Source organism: Saccopteryx leptura, chromosome 7 (assembly GCF_036850995.1).
Source record: "Saccopteryx leptura isolate mSacLep1 chromosome 7, mSacLep1_pri_phased_curated, whole genome shotgun sequence".
NCBI classification, from domain to species: Eukaryota; Metazoa; Chordata; class Mammalia; order Chiroptera; family Emballonuridae; genus Saccopteryx; species Saccopteryx leptura.
In genome coordinates this window covers 13,554,654-13,574,554 of record NC_089509.1, presented here as the reverse complement: position 1 = coordinate 13,574,554, position 19,901 = coordinate 13,554,654, and the positions used below count along the sequence as shown (strand labels likewise).

The following is a 19,901-nucleotide window of genomic DNA, read 5'->3' as shown; positions in this document are numbered from 1 at the left end:
CCCTTAAATTTCAGTGTTTGTCATTATCATTGGCAAAGCTTATCTATATTGACCTTTACTATCCTCTTTAATATCCTAAGAACTTCAATCATGTCTCTGCTCTTCAATGTCTTTTCTTCAACTATTGTAATCTCAGTTTTTCTAGCTCTCAAAGTCATATGGCCTACATTTCCATTTATCACTCTGATCCTGTCAGTTTCTTCTGCCTCCTCAATGTCTTTCCTGCAACATTATTTCTTTCCCTACTGAGGGAAATTGTCTCCAATGGTTAGTCACTGACTGTGTTTAATCAGCAACCATTACAGTGTCTCACTTCCCAAGACATGTTTGTAGCCTATTTCATAAATTTATTGTTCTTAAAAGCAAACCTAATTTTACAATGAAACTACCCAATCTCCTTTTCATCAAAAACCAGGGTAAAATATGTCTTTGGAGTAAACAGAACTGTTCAGCTTCTGTAGTCTAATTGGGATTAGTTTACACCGTGTGTTTTCTAAAATCATTCCTCTTGGACTTCTTATTAGAGTGAATATTGCTTTGATCCCCCTTCAGCCCTCTTTTGTCCTTTATTTCTTCTCTAGTTTGCCTTTCCTTTACTCCTCAGAGTGGTCATATTCCTGTAACTTATAGCAGGCCGTTGCCCACTCACCCTGGCATCCGGCACATAATAATCTTTGTGCAGCATTTGTATGCTTTATGCTTGATCCTTGGAACAAGTCTGTGAAAGAGACAGCAAAACCACTAGCACCCCAAAGATGAAGCTTCATCAAAGACTGACTGCTTTTCCCAGATTTGAAGGGAGGTGACAAGACCCAAAATAAAAAGCCAAATCTCCCAACTCTTTCTTTTCCAACTAAGCCAATAACATGAAAACTAGAGGTATTTTTGAAATATGAGTTTAGTATGGGGGGATATTACAAGGTTTTTGGTAAGGTTGAGAGATTCCCTTATGATTACAGGAACATCTAGATTTGCATATATTTGCATAATCATGTCAAAGGCCCCAGTGTTCAAGAACATAAGGTGAAATGTAGTAATAATACTGAGGTCTACATGTTTCTCCTAAAAGCTACGTTTGAATGTCAAGAACATATCTCATTGTCTGTGACTCTAATGACCCTGCTTCTACTTTCTCTATAATCTTTCTTTATCAATCTTACTTTCTTTTTTCCTACTAGCTTCAGTGATTGATATATGCTATCAATTTATATATTTCTACATTTTAATTGAATACTTAAGCAAGATAAAATTAAGTGAAGTTCAGGAAAGAACTGATGTAAAATTAATCTTAAATAGAGTCAAAATAGGAGAAAATAATAGGAGGAAGAGAACGTTGACTAAGTTACTACCGAAGTCTGAACTAGATGGATCACATACAAACTCTCAGTACAGATAGTCTCTTATAAAACTTATGCAATGCAGTGATATTTTTACAAGGGTCAAAAGGAGACTCTCAGGAGTAAATTTATTTATTTATTTATTTATTTTTAGCTTGTTTTTATTTTTTTTTTTAATTTTTATTTATTTATTCATTTCTTTTTAGAGAGGAGAGGGAGAGAGAGAGAGAGAGAGAGGAGAGACAGAGAGAGAGAAGGGGGGAGGAGCTGGAAGCATCAACTCCCATATGTGCCTTGACCAGGCAAGCCCAGGGTTTCGAACCGGCGACCTCAGCATTTCCAGGTCGACGCTTTATCCACTGCGCCACCACAGGTCAGGCTAAATTTATTTATTAACAAATCAAAGGATCAGGATTCGAACCCAGGTATGTGTGAGTCTAAAGTCAATACCTTTCTCACCATATCAAGTGGCTTCACGTGGTCAAGTATCATCTCGAGGTTCTAAGGCCCTGGCATCCAGACCAGTCAACCAAGCACACCAGGATCCTCCCACACACGGGATGCCAAGAAGCTCAAGACATGATTTTCCTAATCAAGAAATTAAAACCTCAGTAGGAAAGAAGAAAAACAGATATGAAATGATTAAAAAACTTAATAATATGTACACACGGGATTCAGGATACATAAGGAAGTCTTTAAATCTGCTCTAAAGATAAAGCTTATTAATAATAATTTAAACAATGGACAGAAGTTGAGAATTTCTTAGAATTCTTACAGTTCCCAGATTAAGGGTCCTACCAAGATTATTAATCTCACCTAATGCATATAAAACATCTCTGTGAGGCACAGAGGGCCACCAAGAACAGGCCTGGAATTTAAACAAATTTTAGTGGCATTTTAGTTGTTTTTCAGCAACTTCTGTTTCAGTGGATTCCCTCAGGGTGTTGGCTCACTCCACCTGATGGTATGGGAACCACCAAATGAATTGCAGCAGCTTTGCAGGTTGACATCTGCAAAAGCTGTGAAGTATATTTTTCCATTGTCAAGAGATGTGAAAAATCTCACCATCAGAATATTGCCAGTCCCTTCTAAATGGACACTTTTTAAGGAAGCGTGTCTCCTTTCTTGTTCCCCACTTTCTCTTCTGTCAGGGCTAATGTATAATCATGTAAGAGATTAGAAGAGGCAAAATCCATCTGAACCTATTTATTTCCCTAGCTGAGACTTTAAAGAATGGTCCATGAGGGCCCTGCAGAGCTGGCTGTTTTTTTGAAACATGACATCTTACTCTGACTCACTGCAGATGTTTTATTCTTCTCATACAAGTATATTTTAATATGTTGGCTCTCACTGAGGACAAACTTAAGAAACAGGCCGTTCTAATATAATCAGGCTGGGCCATCACCGCTCAGTGTTCTATGAATTTCAGCATCATATAGCATAGGCATACTGTGACTCTAAAAGGGTATTAATAAAATCAGTTATTGTTTTGAAAAAAATTCTATTTAAAAATTGATTTTTAAATTTTATTTTATTGATTTCAGCAAGAGCAAAAGGGGGAGAGAAAGAGAGAGAGAGCGGAACATTGAGTTGCTCCTGTATGTGTCCTGCCTGGGGATCAAACCAGCACCCTCTGCACTTGCAGACAATGCTCTTACCAACTGAGCTATCTGGCCAGGGCAGAAAAAGTTCTTAATAGTATATTCATACTTTGAATTGAGGCTGTTTAAGAACCCATGTTCTCTGTCTCAATCTTATCCCATTTTATATTGAGAAAAAATATCAGGCCATGTCATTCAAGTTGTTTTCATGAATTTCAATATGCTGATCAATTACTCAAGAAATACCCCAGATGATGGCTCTGAGAATCTGTTTGATTAAAAAGTATCAGAAATATGGGTTTTTAGGAAAAAAGAATCATCTCTCAATTGCAAAAACTGATCAGAAAGTTCACGACAGAATAATTTGCCGCAAACGTCATTGAGTCCGTCTTTTCCCTCTCTTCTACAGTTCAGACCTGAGTAGATAAAGTGCCGTTTTACCATTTGTTGTATATGACTTCCACACTCAGATTCTGATTTCTCTTTTTCAAGGTTTCAAGATGGCCAAAGTTTTAGTCTTCTGGATTCCCCTCTGTATCAACACGAAAATGAGTACAGTGGCGACGTCAGGAACACTGCCTGGTTTCACCTCGCACCACATTCTCTTTGAATACACTGTAACCTCCGAGCTACCTGAGAAATATATATAAAGGAGAAAAAAATCTCTGTTGAATACCATAGTAACTTCTGGCTAAGTTGTCTTCAAATTTTGCTCAATGGAGATCAAAATGAGGAAAGGAACTGATAGCACATGTTCATGTAGTCAGATATTTGGGTCTGATTGTCATGGGAGACAAAAATTCTTTCTAAAACACAGTCTTATTATACAGCCCTCTGCTTAATGTTTTCCATTTGAATTGCTAAACCTGTTTGTGTTCTAAACTTTATTATGTTGTGGTCCCTACTTACTTTCAGTCTTTCTGGGCCTTGGTTCAGACTCTGTTCCTTGCATACCAATTTCTAGCAGCTTTATTATTGACAAATTCTTTCAGAATCATACCTGGACTACCTATATCTCTTCCCTACCTCCAAACACTGGTCAGCCCCATCCTCTTCTGCGTTTTTTTTTTTTTTGGTTTTTTTTTTGATGTTATAGTGCAGGGATGATGTCCGACCTTCTTGAGCACCTTCTGTCTCCTTCCTTCTCGTGTCCTAACTGCTGTGTTTGATTTAATTTGTAAATAGCGACACATTCTTATTCATCTCTGTTCTTTAGATCACTACAACAGTACCTAACACAATCATAGCTATGGATAAATATTTCCAGAAAGACTGTCCTAATAAATGAATGAACAAAGAAACAGTTCATCTGTAGAAAATAGATACCATGTGAGTACATCCAGGGACAACCTTTTGCATAAGTGAAGTAAGCCTCTACCTTCTTTATTTACAGTTTGCAATTTGATTAGTCTCAGTTAAAGTTTATCTGCATAAAAGTTACTTCCTAATTTAGGGCCTAATACAATTATCACTCCTTTATGCAAAGACATTGGTTTCACTAGTGCACAAAATATATGGTAGGTCAATGTTATGGTTATGAAAAACCATTTATTTATGGCCGGCCCATCCCCCTGGGTCTCTCATAGTGCCCCATGCCAGAGCAAACTGTGGCTCTGAACCATTGCTCAGCCTCTGTCCATAGGCTGCAGGCACTGAAGCAGGCTGCACGTGAAAAAAATAAATAAATATAAAAGAATATTGGATCATGTTTCAGGTTACAGGCAAACCATTCTTATGTGTATTCACTAACATTAATTTATAATAATAATAATAATAATAATAATAATAACAACATTTGAAAGAATTTAAAGACAATAAGAGAAATTGATAAGTGCTGTGGTCAAGGTCAATGCCAAGGTAGTTGACTTATGCTGCCAAAGAGTACCCAGACCTGAGAAAGGGTTCTCTATATCTAGGATAGTAAAGCCTAAAGAGGTGAAAATACATAGCCTTGCTTCCGGGTGAGGTATGGAACTGGAAATAATTTGGGCCTTTCAAAGAATAGCATTAGCCCATAAAACAAGAACTCAGATGAACTTGGCCAAGAAATAAAAGATAACAGAAAAGGTTGCCGTCTACTTCTCTACTTGAGAAGAAGAATCTTTCCCGTGAGAAAGCACAATTCCCTGCCTGGTGTTGTGCATGGAAATGAGATCAGATTTACTATACACCAGTCAAAGCCATAATACTGATAGGATTGGGATTCTGAAAACAGAAATTTAAAACTATTCTACAGGAACACTCCCAACCAGGGCACATAGTACTCAAATAGTAAACAAACCTACTCCAAACAAAAATGAGTTCTAATAAAAATTATAGTCCCCTTGAGATGACCGGTACCAATAAGTGAGAGCCAGAGATTCAAAAAATGGGCAGATGATGCCCCCAGGACTATAAAAAAAAGGACATTACTTGATATTCCAAACTTTTGAGATTCAAATACACAGGGTCACATACCACTGGATTTTCATTGAAGATGAACTTGCAAAGTTGAAGAAAATAAAGTCATTCTGATAAATTCTGTGTAGTCACAATGACTACATCAGTCTTGTCTCATCAGAAATCTGTTTGATTTGTGGAGAACTTGAAAGGTTTGTTGTATTTTAAGAAAAAAGAACTTTAAAGTTTAGAAAAGTTTTAGAACAGAAGTGTCTAACAAATAGCCTCAAACATTTAGAAGAGTTGCTACAAAATATGGGATCCAGTGCAAATAAATCTCTTCTTGGTGCCCATATTCATGCTGCCCAGTTGGTCCTGAATTGGTTGGTTCTGGCTTCTGTCTGATTCTGTACTTTTACTCAGACAACCAAGCTCTTCCTGACTGGTTTCTATGTGGCTGAGTGATGCCCCAGCCCTCAGACTCTCTGAAATGGTCAACCTCAGTCTCTGTTCTCTTTGCTCTACTGTTTCTGCCAGGTCTATGTATGTGGGGGGTGAGGGCACAAGCATCTATAAATACATTTTGCCTACAGTCACTTCTTAAAGATATCCATATTCCACACACACACACAAAAGGTTATCAAAACAATATTTGTTCATCCTAGCAAAAACCAGTAGGTAGTTTAAGAACACCATTCTGTGTATTACAACATGCCCCAAAGTCATCTAGACAGGACACCATTTTTATTTTACTACCCTTGGTCTTGATCCCAGGCACCTTTTATTTTTAGGGAGTTAATTGCCCTTATCCTAACATTTTTGAAGAAAATTATATCAGTATTCACCAAAAAAATGACAAATGAATTGAAAGGCTCTTAAAGTAACATTTTTTAATAATACAGAATCCCTTAATATGAATAATAAATATTAGAAATTAAATAAACTGATACTTATTCTTTTTTAAAAAAAAAGTTGTACTGCTAGAAAGAAATCATTTAAAAAATTAATATCATGCCTTGGGAGGATGTCATTTCATTGTTTCTAGTTAATTACTCATTTTAATTAGGCTGGGGAAAGAATCAATACAGATCCTGGAAATAAGAGCTAGAAGATAAAGATGGGTAAGAACTTTGTGGAAGATGCTCAAGTTGCATACCCTCAGTTTCTGCTGCCAGGCATGAGAATGGGGTTCTACTGGTCCCCATACACCAAAGAGGTTCAAGAAGGAGAGCCTACGCCCTGTGAAGGGCCTCGTCTCCTTAAACTAAGAATAGCAGAAGACTCCCACTTCATATTAGTGTTTATTTAGTCTTAAGGATTTTTTTTCTTAAACTGTCACTAACAGTGTTACATTAGTGTATTTGCTCCCTTTGTTTTTTCAGCTTCTTTGGAAACTTTCTAGAGACTATTTTGTTCAGACTGTTCTGTAGGGAAGGAATTTTTAACATTTATAACTGATAGAATCAAAAATGTTTATGTGATGTGAATGAATTCTCTAGACAGAATTTTATATAACTGCTTCATTTTGATTTAATACCTTGACTCAGTTTTTCCTCATTATATTTTTTATTATAGAGAGAATAAAAGCCTGGTGAAGGGAAGATCAAAAGATAATTAAAAGTAATCAAAAACTTTTCTTTCTACCATTTATTCCTGACAGCAATTTTGGCTCATATCATTTGCAGCATTTTTAAAATCAATGTTAGGAAAATTATTATCATTATGCTTATTCAGGGTTTAATGATTATCTTATAGATATTGTTAAATGGGCATTTATGTGTGGTATTGAAGGCAAGGCTAATACAATTAACATCTGCTATGTACTGAATTCTTACTCTGTATCACAAAGTATCGAGTATGTCAATTCTGTACTTTACTACTTTACTTTAGCTTAACTCTCATTTTATACTGTATTAACATCCCCATTCTTGAGAAGCTGTTTGTAGTTTGGTTACTAAATTTAGGCATTCTATAAGATGTTGAACAACAAATACCTGCCAGGCACTATGCTAGTTTAGGAGTTTAAGTACAGATAAGTAAAATCCCTACTCTTTTTTTTCTTTAGTGCACACGCATGAGAGAGAGAGGGAAAGACAAGGAAAGACAGACAGGAAGGGAGAGAGATGAGAAGCATCAACTCAGAGTTGTTACACCTTAGTTGTTCATTGGTTGTTTTCTCATATGTGCCTTGACCAGAAGGCTCCAGCTGAACCAGTGACCCTTGCACAAGCCAGAAACCTTGAGTTCAAGGAATCATATCTATAATTCCATGCTCAAGCCAGAAACCTCTTGCTCAAGTTGGATGAGCCCATGCCCAAGCTATATGAGCCAGTGCTCAAGCCAGCAACCTTGGGGTTTTGAACCTGGGTCCTCAGTGTCCCAGGCTGATGCTCTAACCACAGCACCACTGCATGGTCAGGCAAAATTCTTACTCTTAACATTCTCATTTTATTGGCATAGACACAAAATACATTTAGGTATTATAGATTTCTAAATTGTTTGGTAAATAACAAGTCTTGGTTACACAGTAACTTACATAAACCTCTCTTTTGACTCAACATATTAATGGTCTTTTAAGCAATGATCTTAAATGTGAGTCATAAGCCTCAGCTTAGGAAAAGCACATCCCCACCTCCACAGTGTGAATGCCTGTAACTAACACAATGTGTATGCCTGTAACTAACACAATTGTCTGTGCAATGTCAATAGACTTGGGGTCCTCTAGAATGCCATCTGGGAAATCTCAGGGTTCAAAGATGGCTGGGAAGACCATCTGTGAGACATGAGAGTTCTGCCTGCAAAGTCTCCCAGGGAAGGAAGCAAAGGACCCAGTAGTGCTGCCGTCAGGACTGGGGAACCCTCAGGAACATCTCTGAGATGCCTTTCCTCCATTTAACGCCCACTTGCGAGCAAGTCTAGGCCCTTCTTATCTCTTACGCACATCATCATTTTCCAGCTTTCTGGCCCTCCTGTTTCTGTATTGTGCTTTTTCTAACTCATCTAAATTGCTGGCGGAATTATTTTCAAGCCAATCTGATCATGCCACTTTTTTTTTTAAACCTTCCAAAGGCTTCATGATGGCCTCCATGGGAAAACAGAAACTCACAGCCATGGTGCACACATGATCCGCACACCACTCGCCTCGGCAGCCACACTTCCCCCCTCACCATTTCACCCATGCCATCTCTAAAATATGTTATGCCTATTTTTATGCAAATTTGTATAGTTACTGCATATTTTTCTTTAATATAACCCTTGTCTTTTTGTTGAACTCCAAGTTACTCCGATGGAACCTGAAAGGCACAGTTCAAACATCCTCTGCCTCTCCCATCTAGACAGTTAGGGTTTCTGTTCTCAATCTGCCTACTTCCATAATATTAGGTGTAATATTTGTTATTACTGGCTCTGTATCAGTAAGCTGGAGCTGCTTTTGAATTCAAACCATACTTATGGATGCTTCTATTTCAACCATGTATTTCAATGCCTGGCACATAGGAAAGACACAATAAATATCTTTATTTTAAAGAAAAAATCCAGATGTTTACTTTAGTGCCCAAAGACACTACTCACCATGCTACTGCCAGAAAGTATATGCCTGGTATCTTAAGTAGTAAATATTTGTGAGAAGAATTCTAAACACCTACATAAGCTGTATTTTGATCAAATGACCTTCTGTCTGGACTCAGAAAAACCACTCATTACACTTATAAATAAAGTGTCTTGATCTAAATAGGACAGATAAATAAACAGTCATGGTTTAATTCTATGTAAAAGAAGTTTAAACACAAGCAAAACTAATCTGTAGTGACAGATGTCAAAATAGTGGTTATCTTTGGAAGACAATGGTGTCTAGTAAGAGACACGAGAAGGCCTTTGGGCATATTGAAAATGTTCTATGTCATGATCTACCTGGTAGTTACATGGTGTAAACATAGGTGAAAATTTACCGAGCTCCCAATGAAATACTACTACTATTATTACTGCTAGTAGTAACACTTTCTCTAAGTAAGGCCCATAATAAAAAAAGCCTGGCTCTGACTTTCAATATGTCATCAAGTAGGCCACCATTCACATGTATCACTAAAAGGGAGACATGGTTTGTTGGCTTTTAGAAATCTTAAAACCCATTTTTGCAAGATTTTGGGGATTTTAAGGACTCACTGAACTCAAACCACAGTTCTCACCCAATTAAATTTTAAAGATAGTATGATAGTTTAATTCTATGATATGCCACCTCAAGAGTAGGGCCTAATTTCCCTCTACTTAAGTGTGGACTGTACTTAGTAACTTGCTTCTTTAAATAGAGAAAAGCTAGTGAGAAATGAGGAAGTGATACTTCAGTCTCGAGGTTACGAGAGGGAGCCGATGCTTCTCTCGGCCTCACACTCTCTGGGATCACTCATGGCGGAGGAAGCCAGCCCGCGTGCTGTGGCGGGCCTGCGGAGGGGGCCTGCGGAGGGGGCCTGCGGAGGGGGCCGGCCGGCGTGCCGTGGCGGGCCTGCGGAGGGGGCCAGCCCGCGTGCTGTGGCGGGCCTGCGGAGGGGGCCTGCGGAGGGGGCCTGCGGAGGGGGCCTGCGGAGGGGGCCGGCCCGCGTGCCGTGGCGGGCCCGCGGAGGGGGGCCGGCCCGCGTGCCGTGGCGGGCCCGCGGAGGGGGGCCGGCCCGCGTGCCATGGAGGGCCTGTGGAGGGGGCAGTGTGGTCAGGAGCTGAGGCCTCTACAGCGCGGGTGACGGGAACTGAAGCAGTCTTCCAACAACCATCTGAATGAGCTTGAAGATGCATTCCCAGCTCAGGTCAGGCCTTCAAGGTGTCTGAAGCCCTGGCCAACATCTCAAAAGTAGAGAACCTGAGCCTGTCTTGGGTTTGTGACACCAGATATCCTGTAGTATAATAAGTATCTGTTGTTCTCAGACATTAACTTTGAGATGATTGGTTATGTAGCAACAGATAACTAATACATACTGGGAAACCAAGACCCAAAGAGGTTAAATTTCTTGTGTGAGATCACACATGAAGATTATCTTAATTAAGATTAGAATCCAAACTCCTCTCCTAACTCCTAGAGCTATTATGAATCTTAGAAGAGATATGTTGGCAAAGCAGTTAGAACAGTTTTAACACACAATGAATTGTTTGCTTTTTAATTTAATTATCATTTACAGTTGACTTTCAGAAATTATAATCCAATATAAAATAAATGTTAGGGTTTATATCTCTAACTTAACTAAATTGCCCTTCAGTGTTTTGCATAGAAAAATGAATAAAAAGATCTTCCATCTGTAGCATTCAAAAGCATCAGACTGTTCAATTTGTATGGGTACTGATTGCAAACATAGAGCACATCTGCCAGAGAAACCTGTTGGTACTTAAAAGCTTCAGGAAGACTTTACAGACTCAGAGGAACAAGAATAAGTGCAATAGTTGAGGGCAGATATGACCTTGAGTGGTAAAGAAACAAGGTTTGAAGAAGCTCTCTAAAAAGAAAAGCTATCCTTTCCTTTGTTATGGAAATTGTAGGCTTCAAGGATAGAGTTTTTATGTATTGCTATTGAATAGTCAAAAAATTGGGTATTGGCTCACCCATGGGGGCATCAGATATATGGCACCTTTATTTCTTTTATGTCCTTTAATTTGTCATTAAAAAACATTTATACTTCAATGTACATTATTTTGGGAATAGAAGTTTGCAAGTGGCTGAGTATTTTACAGTATGAGAGCATGCACATATTTGTGTGTGTGTGCATTTTTGTATACTTGTTTTAATTTAGAAATTATTTTTCTTTTTTTAATTGACATATAGGTAGTTTATATACAATATCATATTAGTTTTAGGTGTACAATATGATTCAATATTTGTATACATTGAGTAATAATCACCTCATAATTCTAGTTAACATCTGTCATTCTACATAGTTAAACATTTTTTTTATTATGATGAGAACTTTTAAGACGTACTCTCTTAGAGAATTTAAATATTCAATGTGGTACTGTGCATTATCCCCATGTCTTACTTATTTTGTACATTTTGAGCACCCACACCCATTGTCCCCCTCTGGCAACCGCCAATCTGTTTTCTGTATTTATAAGCTCATTCTGTTTTGTTTGTTGTTTTTTTTTTAATTTTTGAATTTCACATAAAAGTAAGATCATCTAATATTTATCTTTCTCTGTTTGATTTATTTCACTTAGCATAATACCTTCAAGGTCCATACATATTGTCACAGATGGCAACATTTGATTGTTTTTATGTCTAAATAATATTCCATTGTATGTGTATATACCACAATTTCTTTATCCATTCATCCATCAGTGGACATAGCCTGTTTACATGTTTTGGCTAATGTAAATAATGCTGCAATTAACATGGGAGTACAGACATGCTTTTGTGTTAGTATTTTTGTTTTCTTCAGAGTAATACCAAAAGGTAAAATTGCTGGATCATATGATAGTTCTGTTTTAATTTTTTGAGGAACTTCTATACTATTCATTATGTTGGCTGCACCAATTCCCATTCCCCCCAATAGTACACAAAGAATTCGCTTCTCCAGGTCCTCACTAACATTTGTCTAGCCTTGTCTTTCTGAGAATAGACATTCTGAAAGGGGTGAAGCAATATTTCATTTTAGCTTTAATTTGCATTATTCCTGATGTTTAGTGATGTTGAGCATCTTTTTATGTACCTGTTACTATATGGCTTCTTTGAAAAATGTCTACTCAAATCTTCTGCCCTTTTTAAAATTGGATTGTTTGTTCTTTTGCTATTGATTTGCATGAGTCCTTTATATATTTTAGATATTAACTCCTTATCAGATATATAATTTATCCCATCCAGTAGTTGCCTTTCTGTTTTGTGGATAATGCCTTTGCTGTACAGAAGCTTTTTAGTTTGAAGTAGTTCACTTATTTATGTTCTCTTTTGTTGCCTTGCTTTTATTGTCAAATCCAAATTATCATCACCAACACTGATATCAAGGAGCTTCCTGCCTATGTTTTCTTCTGGGGGTTTTATGGTTTCAGGTCTTACATTAAAGTCTTCTATCCATTTTCTGTGTGCTCTCAGATAATCCACAAAAATAATTTAATGTAGAAGGATTACTTTCTGTGTGAAATCGTAATTCTGATTCTATCTCCAACCTATAGTGAGTCCACAAAAAAAAAAAAAGATGAAATGTATTTATTGATATATAATACAACAAACTCGTTTTTTTTATTTCAGGTAGATTCAATTGGAAATTCAGGCAAAGAGGAAATGTCAGGGGGGAGAAGGAGAAGGGAAGGAAGAAGGGGTAGTGGGGGTGGGGAGAAGGAGAGGAAAGAAAGAAAGAAAGAAAGAAAGAAAGAAAGAAAGAAAGAAAGAAAGAGAGAGAGAGAGAGAGAGAGAGAGAGAGAGAGAGAAAGAAAGAAAGAAAGAAAGAAAGAAAGAAAGAAAGAAAGAAAGAAAGAAAGAAAGAAAGAAAGAAAGAGAGGAAAAGAAAGAAAAAGATAAAGAAAAAAGAAAGGGATTTTTAAAAGATATATAAAATGGCAGTGAAACAGATCTTTACTGTAGAACCTCTTAAAAGCACTATTTGACATAAAACAGGCATAACTTTAGAAATTTCTAGTATATGTTATCCAAATTAAAATGTGCTCTTTGAAACTTCTCCAAACTATTTGAAGCCCATATATGAATACGATTTTCTTCTCGGTATAATATAACATAGCATAAATCTCAAAATGTTTTTGTTTCTGCCATACACAGACCAAGGTGACTCTGTCATCTAGTATGCATATAACATATAAAGCTGAGTAGAGACTAGACTACTACCACACGTAAAAATCAGCGTCTTATACCATAGAAATAATTTATAAGAGAAAAATTTTAAATCCCATAAGTGTATGCAAGTTATAAATTTTATTTTCCTTTTGGAAATTCAAAGTTTTCAGTGGCTTATCTTAGTATATAGTCTTGAGTGAGATGCTCTGGTATCTTAGATCTTAGATAAATTTACTTACAACAATTTCTTGAATATTAGTGTGGCAAGGAGCATTTGACAGAGGTCACATGTTCAGGCATCAATGAGAGTAGTAAAATACCACCTTATTAATATTTTTTCAATTGGCAAATTATTTGTATCTTAATATATAAAAAAAGTAACAAACCAGCAAGAATTAGGAAAAAAAATAAGAAAAATAAGAAAGATTTGTATATTTCAACTGTCACAATACATAAGAAAATATTAAAATGGCAAGAAATATATTAAAAGGAGCTCAACATTATTAGTTATCAGTGAAATGCAAATTAAAATCCCATGAGATGTCATTATATACCCACTAGAAATGGCTTACTTCTTAAAACAATTGAAAATACCAAGTGTTGCTAAGGTCACAAAAAATAGGCACTCTCATAAGATGTTGGTGGGAGGGCAAATGGAAGAATTCCTATTTAAATTGCCTTACGCCATTATCTAACATTAAATATACATATGCTCTGACCAGAAATATCATACTTAAATTTATAGAGAATAGAACTATGTACATAGGTGACAGGACAAGTAAGAGAAATTTTCAAGGCAACAGTATTTGTAAACAGCTAAAAACTGGAATTATTTCAAATGTTCACTGACAGTATAAATATTTGTTAGAAACAAAATATAGTAATAAAAATGAATGGTCTACTGTTACATGCAATAACATAGATCTCATATGTGTAATGTTTTGTGAGAGAAGCTAAATATAAAAGAAGACAGATTTCTACATTTTTAAAAGTTTCAAAAACATGCAAAACTTATTTCTCATATTAAAAGTCAGAATTATGATTACATCTGAGTTGGTTGGGAGGCTGCAGGAGAGTTGATTTTGTTTTCATATAGGTGGTGGTTATATGAGTGTGTTCTTGTTCCCTGTGATAACTTATCTAGCTATACACTTGTGACTTGTCCACTTGTCTGCATTTCAAATTGTACTTTAATAGCTAATGACAACGATAGTAATGACTACTGCTTTAGTGTGCCTATGCCTATCCATTATAATAAATATGATATAGCAGTTAATTATTATAATAATTTTGCTAGATACATATTATTATGCCCTTTTTAAAGTAAAGTTACTGAGGGTCAAGAGGGGGTGTAACCATCTCATATCTTCCAGAACTAGAAATTGTCAGAACTAATTCTCACCTAGATCCATCTGTGTCCAAAGTCTATCACTTTTCCTTCTTTGTGCCTGACTTTAAACAGACATGAATTTAGCTTCTAGTATGTCCAGTAGAGCTTCTAGATCTATAAACAATCCATTTCTTTAAAATATTGCATTTTTTCCTTACTTTAGTCTAGAAAAATAAAATGCCCCTGGGTTTTTTATGAAGTTGCCTCTGCAACACAATGGGAAGTGGATGGCAGTTTTCTACCTTCTTCCTTGCTGCCTGGCCTCTTGCACACCTGACCTCACTAGTCCGCAGGAACTTGGACAAACCAGAGCTGCTGGTGATGCTGGTGTGGTTATGACTGTACATTTGACCAACCCCGCTGGATGAATGCTCAGACAGACTGTCTGCTGAGCTCAGTTTTTCTCCCAGTTTTTGTGCCCTTTTTTGGATGTTGTCTCCATGCTTAGGAAATAAGTTTCTCTACCTCCTCACAGCCACCTCAGGACCTGCACATTTTCCTTGAATTTTTTCGGAAGGGAATTTTAGATTAGTACAGTGGCAGGATGCAGCCAGCCAGCACCAGTTCAGCAGACCAATACCTAATTTTTTGTTGAGTTCAGCGAACTGGTTGTAAAATGGCACTTGTAATCAAAGTTCTCTCTAAGGTGGGGCCTGGGCAGCCGCCCAATGTGGAAATCACAAACTTACATTCCTTACTCTTTTTTAACATTCATCTGCACAACAGCATATTCTAAGCACCCATAGTAATGTTCATTCTGTCCATAGGTGAAAAAAATTGCAAGTGAGGATGCCGATCAAGAAGCAATATGGAAATATCTTAAATAACAGTTTTATTGTTTTTTGTCAGGTATTATTTGATATGTTTTCATTAGTATTTTAAAACTCTTATTACATAATCTAGCTTTGTGTACCTCTTTTAGTGTTCTTAGTTAAGTATTAAATGCATGAAATAATAAACTACCTTTAGGTATATATATTTTTTTATACTTAAAACGGTCATTAGGGCAGAGAAAACAGCTGTTAAATTACTTGAATCCCACCACTGGATCAGTATTAGTAGCAGTGTTCAAGTGTGAAGGCTCACAGCTATGGAGAAGTTAGATGCTGGGATAAAAGTAAGGTATCCGACTGCAGTAAGTCCATAGAGAAACTTAGAGGTGAAACAGTGAACAGTCTCTAAGAAGCCGTTGTCCTTATTTTAATCAGCAGTCACTCAGTTAACATTCCACCCTACATTGATATAGCTGCTTCCTGAGCTTTTGTGAAGCAAGTGCAGGATAGTGAATTCTACCTGCTTATTGTTCACATGACCTTGAGAAAGAAACTTGGTTTTTTAATCTTATTTTTTTTCACATGTAAAATAGGTATAATTGCATCTGACATATAGCTCAGTGACAATTTAATGAGGCAATATATGTAAATGCTTTGTTACTCATAGAAACTCTGAAAATATAGGGGTTTAATTAATATTATTATTTAGTTTTAACATCTATTCCTTCTTCCTGAAATTCTAGGCTATGATAATACATTTTAAGTGCTCTGTATCCTTACTTTTTTCTATTTTTTTATTCTTAAAAAAACAATTCAGAGCCTTCTATGTTTCTATGAGTTAGTTCTCTGTCTCCATCAGAAGTAAGTTGCACTCTCTTCCCTCCAGTAGGTTACTGATGAAATGCACATAGTTGTATCAAGACTGAACATTTTGCATTTTCTTAAAAAGAGTTTTGCAATAATGGCAACATCCTCCGTGCTTCACTTCAAGCAGTGATTGAAAAGTGCATGATCTGCTGAAACTTTGAAAATGATCAGATTTATTTCATGAGTGTGACAGTTGTGAACTGAGTTCCAGTTAAGGTTTCAATGAGACATAGAAAAATGCTAGAATTACTATAATACCTACCAGTCATAAGATGTTTATAATTCATTCTGCAGGAGTTCTCATTTCTCAAAATAAGCCTGTGAGGTGCTCTTTAATATTCTCATTTTACACAAGTAGAGAATTGTGGAAAACTATTTGAGGGAATTTAGAAAACTGGATATATAATAAGAGGTAGAACTGTGATTTATATTGAGTTTGTGTGATTCTGAATCTTTTGCTCTTGTTCCCATATAAAGTTTATCAACATCACCTATCTTTTGTTATAAATCTCAACAGGGGTAGCATCTGAGATTCAAAGTGTGTTTACACAATATCATAACAAATTTTGAGAAATGAATTATTTAGTGAATCAGTAGGTTATTAAATGTCCATCTGACCACACCATATTTTTGACAGATTTCATGTTTTACTTGATTGAAAGTGGTTTTAAATTTATATTCTTGCAACCAATTTGTTTCTATAGATTATGCAAGGGAAGAAAGAGTCAAACTAGTTATTTGATTTAGATATAACAATAACATATAATTTGAAATAGAACTCATATCTTAAACTCATATACTAGCTAAAAGTAGTACAATATTTTCCGCACACAACACAGAAATGCACACATATGTCTCACTGTGGCTCTTTTTTGTATCCATTGCCTTTCTGATTATTCATCCATCTACTCATCCATTCACCTACCTGTCTAAGATCTCTGCCTTACAAGTGATTTGGGGCATTTTCCAATTTTTAGTTAGTTGTTTTGGGGGTCACCAGAGACATACAGTGAGAAGCTGAGTTTCGTGACTTAAGGGTGAGGGCTAGAGAGGCAGCTGTTATTGTCTTTGTGCCGAGTGTTCTCCAGCACAGCCAGCAGACAGGAACCATCTTTTCTGTGTTCAGCTCTTCCTTCACTTAGACCAGTCTGAACCTGCATTAGCCTGGTGAATACCACTTGCTGTGCCCTGGTGAGGACCTGAGACCCTGCCTCATCCAACTTGTGAACTTCCAAGGCTCTAACACTGGCTGAGCCTTACAGGCTTCTGGTATGTGGTAGCAGCCCTCATGATGCCCTGTGACATTTGCTAAGTATTATCAGAACTGGTGCTGGCAGCAGTCAGCCTTGGTCCCCAGCATGGCCTCTCCCATACTCCTCCAGGTCCATTACAGGCAGCTAGCTATCAACCCAGGTTGTTTTATAGCTCCTACAAGGTGATGCTGAGCCAGTCAAAGGCATCAGCTGACCAGAGCCTGTACCAGAGCTCTTCCCAAGAGGCCCCAGAACCAAAACACCTGGTACACAGCATCAGAGCCCTAGCCAGCTAGATTCACAAGCAGCACACCTAAAAGGAGATATCATCAGGCAACAGAGCCTGCAGGTGCAAATCCATTCCATGGGATTAGCCCCCTCACAGAAGCTCATGGCTAATCCTTATAGTCACTCAGCTTAAGGGTCAACCCCATTCACCAAAATTCCAACAGCAATCAAGGCTCAACTATAACAGGAGGGTGCACACAACCCGCACAGGAAACAGTCCTGGAGCACACAGCGCAGGTGCTCAGAGAAATGGGACCAGTGGGCTTCACAGGACACCGACTACATACGGCCTCCCTGCCAGACAGAAAGAAGTATCAGGTCTGTCTAATCCACAGAAATAAACACGGAGAGCCAGCCCAAATGGAGAGACAAAGAAACATGTCCAAAGTGAAAGAGCAGGGGAAACCCCAGAACAATAACTTACAAAATGGAAACAAACAATCTAACAGATACAGAATTCAAAACACTGGGTATAAAGATGCTTAGGGAACTCAGTGAAAACTTCAACAATGAGATAGTATCACAAAGAAAGGACATAGATATCATTAAAAAAAGCCATTCAGAAATGAAAACACTGCAACCTTAAATGTAAATGGATTAAATGCTTCAGTCCAAAGACATATGGTGGCTGAATGAAAAAAAACAAAACAAAACAAGATCCAGACAGGTGCTGCCTACAAGAGACTCCCTTCAGATCTACATACACGCACTGAGTGAAAGTAAAGCGATGTAAAGGTATTTCATGCAACTGGAAACAACAAAAGTTGCTGTAACAATACTTATCTCAGATGACCCAGCAATTTCACTTCTAGGTACTTATTCAAAGACATTCAAAATACTAATTCTAAAAGTTAATGTACCCTTATGTTCATTGAAGAACTACTTACAATAGTCAAGATATGAGAACAACTTAAGTGCCCACCAACAGACAGCTAGATAAAGAAAATGTGATATATCTACATCTATCTATATATCTATATCTATATCATCTATATCTATCTATATCTATATACACACACACACACACACATTGGAGCATTACTAAGCCATACTATTTGCAACAACATGGATAGACCTAGAAAGTGCTATGTTAAGTAAAATAAGTCAAACAAAGAAATAAAAATACCATACAAAATAAATGAAGACACAAAACAGAAAGAACCTTAAAGATACAGAGAACAAACACAATATTACCAGATTGGAGGGATGTTTGAGGGCTGGGTGAAAAGTCTAAATGGCTTAAGAAGTACAAATTGATAATTACAAAATAGTCATGGGGATGTAGAGTTCAGCATAAAGAATATAGTCAATAATATTTTAATAACTATATATGATGCCAGGTGAGTACTAGACTTATTTGGGAAATCACTGTAAATTATATAGGTTTCTACCATGCTGTGTCCCTGAAACTAACATAAGGTTATATTGAATGTCAACTGTAACTGAAAAAAAATCCATTTATTCAGTTTTATATGCAGGTAGTACAAAACCAAGAGTTTGATTAATATTTTAGGCACAATGACCTTTGAATCTTGAATAAAATGGCCTGCAAATCCATGGACCATCAAATCCAAAATTTTATTATCCATTTCAGAATTCCTCTTTTCAATGTAACGCTATCATAGACAGCATCATGAGACATAGATGGCAAAGTCCATTGAAGAAAGGCAAACAAGATAGACCTTTACACTCTGCAGATACAACTCTGTCTAGAAAGCTATCACATACAACTGTCTAAGTAAAAAAATTAAGTACAAAAAACTAAGAACTCACAACCTATGAAATGTAAAAATATGTTTTTTTTCCTCCCTCATAAAATGCTAAAATTATTTTTTGCTATTTTCCCCCAAAGTTTGAATACTGTGTGATACAGTATTGGTGATGTGTACACTAGTATAGTAGAAAAACCTAAATCTTACACTTGAGAACCAGATGCTGACAACTTTTTAGAAAAACAGACTCTGATTTTTCTTTCTATGTTCTCATTAAAATGATTCTTGATTTGGGGGCAATTCTAAAAGCAAAAAGAAGCTACATGAAGAGCAGACAGAAAAGTTAAAACAAAATGAAAAAAAGAGCAACAGAAAAAGATAAAGGCAGGTGATAAAAATATATCAGAAATATATCATAAAGCCATTTAAACAGCCGGTCAGAGGAAAGTAGAAAAAGAGAAATGTAGGCTGAAGATTATGTGAACAGGAGCAATAAGGAAACAAAGATACTTGGCCAAAGTCAGGCTATGATGCATAAAGTTTAT

At 36.7% G+C, this 19,901-nt stretch overlaps 1 non-coding gene across 1 annotated transcript; it reads left to right on the top strand.

Moving 5' to 3' along the window:
- The first annotated feature begins 4,476 nt into the window (after positions 1–4,476).
- On the top strand, positions 4,477–4,610 carry LOC136379264 (small nucleolar RNA SNORA42/SNORA80 family). The gene has a single exon (XR_010746745.1). It is a non-coding gene; the product is annotated as a small nucleolar RNA SNORA42/SNORA80 family (small nucleolar RNA).
- The last annotated feature ends 15,291 nt before the right edge of the window (positions 4,611–19,901 follow it).